We start from the raw sequence: 7,348 nt of genomic DNA, 5'->3' as shown, positions 1-7,348 counted from the left end.
TATAATTCAACACTTTTTAACCTCAATTATATTTGAAGTGTTTTCTACCCGGCCCGTTTTTTCGCTTTCACTCATCATTTGTTGAGATTTTATTTTACTCATAGTGGAGAACCCATTCTAGATCTGATTGCTTTCTTGCAAGACATATAATTTAACACTTGTTCATCAGATGGATACTTAGACAATTTGGAGAGATTACAAAAGATAAAATGAACAAATGTTTGTTGACTAATACTTTGTAGTATATATAATGTCAATCATTCGTTTAATTTGAAATACACAGATAACAAATGAAAATCTATAACAACCAATAAATCTATACAAATGTAAACTATCAGATGTCAATACAAATCGACCTAATCCGGTACGCGGTTGCAATGGCCATGTCTACTATCACCAGGTGACAAACCTTTATGCTATTGTATGGTAAAAACAATTTCGTCAAAACATCATCTATCAATCAATAGTCTATACTTTCATTAAATGTACCCAAGTATTTACATACTCATCCTAAAGATAGGCAGTTCTTAAAATTAGTATGATTTAGCTTACTTCCAATGTTTGAGCTGTTTTTCAATTCGACTCATCCCTTGTAAGAGCTTCAATTTGTCATATATCTACCTCTTTGCACCTGCATCATTGGGAAAATTGTTACACACGATCTTTCTAAAATATAGGTGTCTGGTCATAGACTCATAGCTAAATCAACTTTTTTATGTTTGAGCTGTTTTTCAATTCGACTCATCCCTTGTAAGAACTTCATTTTGTCATATATCTACCTCTTTGCACCTGCATTATTTGTATATAGCATTTTTTTGTTTCATAACTTTCAGCAATACATTTGTAATGAACAAATTCACGAATCAACAATATATAGTGATTTAATAGTGGTACTCGTTTATGCTTATATAACGCGATTGAGATTGCAGACAATAAACAATCTGATATGAATTATATCAGCACAATTGAAGTCCCTGTATCCTTTCCAGTGATATGAATTGAAATTGAGGTTAGATGTAAGACGTAGATGACGTTATGATTGACCTTGAAGATGGATTATAATTTGAAACCCTGAATCAAACCGTTCAAATATAGATGGTTGATGTATCTTAAAATTTGAAATCCCTATAAGATGTAAGATGTAAATGTAAGATAGCAATATATTAAATTAATTTGAAACCCCAAATCGACCCATTCAAATAGAGATGGCTTATAATTTCACCCTCTTTTTTAAGTCACTTGAGACAATAGTGTCTCAAACCTTTTAAAATATATATACCATATTCAAGTTACTTTAGTATATTTAGGAGATATAGCAGTTACCATGATTACCTCCTCATATAAAACAAATGCTTTAGTGAAGAATTCATAAGCAACTGGTTCCAGCACACAGTCATTGGCAAAGCCTAGAGAGAGTATAGTTTTAAAAACTTGAGAACTGTGATCTCATACACTATCATATGATATAAATGAGATTATTAGAAGAAGAAAAAAACTACGTGTTTTATGCAACATATTAAACTAATAAAGGTTGATCAAGGCAGCAAAAAAATGGTTCGCGAAAATAAGGTATATAGTCCAAGTAAAATGTCACCTGATTATTTATATAGTCTCCACTGCCACTAATATACCTTGCACTGTCGTTTGATTTTGTAAAAATTTATTTAATATCCAAAGTTCCATATAAAGCTATCATCAATCCTGTAATCTCACATAAAGACCACAAAAATAACATAAAACCATGACCAGTATTCCTATTTAGTATATCAACTTGGAAACAGAGTTTGGAACACTACTCTCTGTAATCTCATATAAAGAAAACGAATTGGGCGACGAGTGCAACAAGAGCCATTGCAGGTAAATTCCTCAAGGATCACATAGTGAAAATGAGTGAAAACAACAGTAAGAAATGCTACAATGACCATTTGTAATTTTGGGAAAAGTCACCTAGTTTAATATGTATAACATGCTTTTCTATAATATGGTAGAAATTATGCCGACTTTATCACAAGTAAGTAACTTAAGAATCGAAGTACAAAGGGAACTTACTTCAAGCTCTCTATTATACCCATTTGGCCATTTGGCATATTTCTCTTAAAGCCTGCCTATTAATTTTACCCATATGACCCCATTACATATGAGACATAACCAAAACAAACCAAAATATTTTAAATCAAAGAACTCACCTTCCTTAAGGGTGTCTCCGCAATACGATATCAACGGTTTGCCAATAGTGGCTCGTATTTTATTACCCTGTAAAAAATAGATCAAATTATATAACACCTGTAGTACAAACAAAAATCAATGAACCGGTAGTGTATACCACAAATTCGACAAGCATCATTTCAAATGATGACACTTTATTAGGTTTATTCCAGTAAGCTTTTTTCCAGTTGTTGTGAACCTTAATGCGGATTTTGGGACTGTTTATTTGATCAGTTAAAAGTTCGAGTGGTGTGAACTCATTAATAGCCTCCATTGATGGTTGTTAAGAGTATCTGATATGGGTTTAGAATAGACAAAACACAGTTAGTATCCTTATAACGCAATTCAAGTCACATTTGGTATTTGAAATGTATCCATTACCCGTACTTCAATGTAAAACTTTCACAACTAAGTTAGAGAATGTCACACCTGATGAGTGTCTTCGCAATATTGCAAACACCCTTTGATGCATAATATTGTTTCAATTCGCTGTACAGTGTACAAAGATAGTTCTAGCCATAAAGTACCAACACAATAGGATTGACATTGGGCAATCTTTCAAATGGTCTCTATTTACAGTTAAAACAAAGATTTACCTTTAAATTCCATCTCTCTTGTTCTGGCCATTACTTGATATCAAAGTTTCCTCCGCAGCAGCAGATTGTGTCATCCGTCTTACAGTTCTTACTATGTATATTAGTTTGATGCCAGCCAACAAACTATTATATACAAAAATATGATGCCATCAATATAAAATTAAATCTTTATATGTTTTAAAGCGTTTTGAGTAATCTAATTCATTATTAAATTTTCAAAGGATAGTATCTTGACTTGCTATCATTTTCCATTGTAATCATTTAATGGTTCAAAATTGTTAAAATATAATCAAGAATATTTAACCCACTCTGGGATTCAGAGAAAAGAACAGATCCAACCCTAAGGATAACAAAACCTTAGTAAATACTAAACGTAAAACCCAGAAATCTAAATCTAAAACATTCAAAACTAATAAATCTATTTAGACACTAATTCAAATTATGGTAAATCGAATTGATACCTTTGATTTATCAGTGATGTGCAATTTTATCAGAGCGAATCCATTGATAACATATCCTATCCGACAACTGAGTTGTGTTATCTTCCGATTGAATAGAATATCTGCAAGTTTTGATAGCTGGATATAAAATCAATAATCTATAAACTATAATTATAATAATTAACTACTATGTATATAATACACAAACCATTATGATGTGTTTTCATCACCATATTATATTTATGGATCTCGAAACAAACACCATATTATACAACAACATCAATTAAAAACGAAATAAATCAATCAATTCTTTTACCTGATCAACTCACATACTGTAATTAAGAAACGAAATCAATCAATTAAAAAAGTGATAGAACTTTTTAACTGGAAACCAGAAATACAACAACATCCAATTAATGTTGATGTCTAATTTGGATCGAACTCAGCAACCGTTTCGGCAGAAGTCGTATTGCATTTTAGGAGAAAATTAGGGTTTTTGCTCGTGATAAAATTGTGAATGAAATTGAGTTGTTGAAACCCATAAAATTATATTTGTATCCCGTGTTTTTAAGGGCTATTATTTGAATAGAATTGTGTAATGTAGACTTCTTGAGTTATAATTAGATCAATGGTTTAGAGATAAGGGTAGTGGTTGTAATTAGTATGATCTAATGGTTTAGATTAAGAGTTATTAAAAATGATATCACAATTAAGGTTTTCTTTTAATGTATAGTATAGGATAGGATATAGGATATAGATAATTATTATTATCATTAATATTATTAGTATTATCACTTTTATTAAAAGTGATAAGATTATTATAAATATCATTATTAATACAAATTATTATTAGTAATATTATTATTATTATTAATAGTATTATTAACATGTTATAATGATTATTATCATTATTAATTAATTATTATTAAAATTATCATTCTTATTATTAATATTGTCATATTAATATTATTATCATTATTTTTATTATTATTTATCATTAATAATAATATTATTATTATTAATATAATTATTATTATTATTGTTATTAATATTATTATTATTAATATATTTATTAAATATTAATATTAATTATAAATAAAAGAAACAGACATAAACCAAATACCTAAATTAGGTCAAGACATTATCTGTATTTTTTTATCGATCGTGATCTCTGCTTTATTTTATTTTTATTTTTATCTGCGTTTATATTTTTTTATATTTTTCTGTTCTTAATCGTGATTATCAGTAGACATCCACTTAATGTATATCAATCGATTTCATCTTCTTTGATTATAAAAACCAGTCGACTCTCCACCATCATTATCAATTACATTAACAGCTTTTGCTGAAAGATTAAACAGAAAAATAAATAAAAGCTTAGTATCTCTGTTCTTGGTTCATATTTCTAAAACCTCGAATTCGAAAAGAATTTTAAAATCCTTAAATGCAGTTATGTTTGGAATCTCTATTTCAAACTATCTGCAAAGTTTCGAATCTCAATTTATCTTAACGAATTCAAATTTTTGAGTCAAAGTTTAAAAGCAAAAAATCAAACGAACAATTCAAAGATCAAATTGAAGAATTGTAGGTTGTTTCTAATGAAATTAATGAATCATAATGTTTTTAGGTATGATTTAAAACATATTTTATTTTATAAGCATCATCTAAAACGTTCAAAAAAATGGAAATCAATTATTTTTTTTATAGCTACGACAGCAGCAGTTTTTTTTTTTTTTTTCTTCTTTTGTTGTTAATCTAATTAATCTTAAATAGTCATTTTCTGTTTCTTCACAAAGCCTAAACCGAATTAGTTATTAGTGTTTGGATTGGGATATGGTCGATTTAATTTTTGTTAAAGAGGAAGAAGAAGGAAGAACATACGGTTTATTTTTGTTAAAGAGGAAAAAGAAGGAAGAACATACGGTTTATATATATATATATATATATATATACATATATATATATATACATATATATACATATATATATATATATATATATATATATATATATATATATATATATAAAGATAGGATAAATCAGAAATAATGAGTTGGAGGAGTGACTGAGTGTGTTAGCGGGTGAGCGAGAGGTCTCGGGTTCGAAACCGGTTCGTGGCATTTTTTTTAGAAGGGCTCCTAAGGTAGTTTTCTTACTATTATTATTATTATTATTATTATTATTATTATTATTATTATTATTATTATTATTATTATTAATATTATTATTATTATTATTAGTATTTTAATTATTATTATCATTAACATAAGTATTATTAATATTACCACTATTATTATTAATATGATATCATTAGTAGTATTATTATTATTAAGACTATTATCATTATTATCATCGTATTAAAATTATTATTATAATTATTATCAGTATTATTATTATTCATTTTTATTAGTATTAGTATTATCATTATTAATAAAGTTATTATTATTAAAAGAATTATTAATATCAAAACTATCATTTTAACATTTTTAATGAAAAACATCATTTTTTATCATTTTTATTAAAGTTACCATTTTTATTAGTATCATTTTTATTATTATTAACAATACTTTATCAAATAAATACTTATATATTACATAAATATAAAAGAATATATATTTATAAAAATATATAACAATCGAAATAATATATATAAACTTGTTCGATTACGAGTATATGTGTTAATATATATACTTGATATAGGTTCGTGATTTCGAGGACAACTCTGCACTTGTTCAGTGCCATCATACACATATTTACTACAAACTATCGTATCGTATCGTGAGTTTTCATAGCTCCCTTTTTATATATATTTTTGGGCTGAGAATGCATGCGCAACTTTTATAACTGTTTTACGTTTAGACACAAGTACTCAATTATTATTTATGCTGAATACGTGCTTTGTCATGCTAAATCCCTGCCGTAATATCGTTAATTGTTTGGTGAACGCAAACTTAGTTATTATGAATAGTGCTATTAAGAGTAACGTCTCTGTCCATTTGACCTTTAGTCTTGGATACATAATAATGATTCAAACTGACACTGACTGTTCAAGGTGTCTCGGGGTAAAATTATGTTTAGTCGCGATATTATAAACTGCAGCAACTCTTTTTAGATTGATATGATGGGTATCAATCAACTTTAAACTAAATCTTGTGGTCTATATCTATTACTGAAATCATTATTTATGATAAACCTATGAACTCACCAACCTTTTTGGTTGACACTTTTTAGCATGTTTATTCTCAAGTACTTAAATATTGCTTCTGCTGTATATCTGCTGCTTTGATGATGATTGCTTGCCATGCTTGGAGTCTTTATGCATTACTTATCAATTCATTTAAAAACATTTAATGTTTTAAATACAATGTAATCTATTTATCTTCCGCTGCAAAACTCAATAAAACGTATCATATAGAGTTGTTCTCGTTTATACAACTGTAATTTGATATAATTAGTCACAAATACCTCAGACCCTATTTGGGGGTGTGATAGATTGGTATCAGAGCAGTATTGTTGTAGAGAAACAGGATTGCATTTTAAGTGTGCCTTATAGAATTAGGTACCTTAGAAATGTAAGACTACAACTTTCCTTGACCATAGTGCCTTTAATTGTTGCCTTTAATTGATAAATGCTACACTATACCTTAGAAAATATGCTTATTAAATTCTTTAATCTTCCTTAGAATGCCAAGCCAATATAAGAACTCTGCTCACACTCCTAAGTACTATCCAATTCCGCCACCACATTTAAATGCAACACCATGATTTCTGAAATTCTCGACATTCCTTTGTCATCTATCATGGTTTTGTGTATTACATATGTATTACATGTAATGTTATCCATGATTCAAGAAATCTCTACTATTCATATTCATTACTTTCAAAATCTTTGCTTTCTCGTTATTTTTTATCATTGAATTTTCTTGACGAGTGGCGTCTACGAAACTCTAGAATGGAAGGGTTTGGATTACCGATTTAAAGGATCATATAGCTCAAGCCCCTAGACCTGAATAGGCCATTACGAATTGAAAGTCTTTAATCGGAAGATTATCAGATTACATACTTATCATTTTATGATCTCGACACGTCATACTGCCATTATTGGAG

The 7,348-nt window shown here is 28.2% G+C and overlaps 1 long non-coding RNA gene across 3 annotated transcripts; it reads right to left on the bottom strand.

Annotated features, from left to right (window-relative positions):
* Nucleotides 1–315: 315 nt before the first annotated feature.
* Nucleotides 316–3,338, bottom strand: LOC139893662 (uncharacterized). Of its 3 annotated transcripts, none has more exons than XR_011774649.1 (5): nt 2,187–2,745; nt 1,632–1,701; nt 1,333–1,406; nt 553–789; nt 316–416 (listed from the first exon to the last, which is right to left on the bottom strand). It is a non-coding gene; the product is annotated as an uncharacterized lncRNA (long non-coding RNA). The 3 variants fall into 3 exon arrangements; XR_011774650.1 differs by lacking the exon at nt 316–416 and adding an exon at nt 3,263–3,338 and having other exon boundaries at nt 447–789; nt 2,187–2,253; XR_011774648.1 differs by lacking the exon at nt 316–416 and having other exon boundaries at nt 447–789.
* Nucleotides 3,339–7,348: the final 4,010 nt, after the last annotated feature.

This window comes from Rutidosis leptorrhynchoides, chromosome 2 (assembly GCF_046630445.1).
Source record: "Rutidosis leptorrhynchoides isolate AG116_Rl617_1_P2 chromosome 2, CSIRO_AGI_Rlap_v1, whole genome shotgun sequence".
In the NCBI taxonomy this organism is placed as follows: domain Eukaryota; kingdom Viridiplantae; phylum Streptophyta; class Magnoliopsida; order Asterales; family Asteraceae; genus Rutidosis; species Rutidosis leptorrhynchoides.
This window is presented reverse-complemented; position numbering and strand designations above follow the sequence as displayed.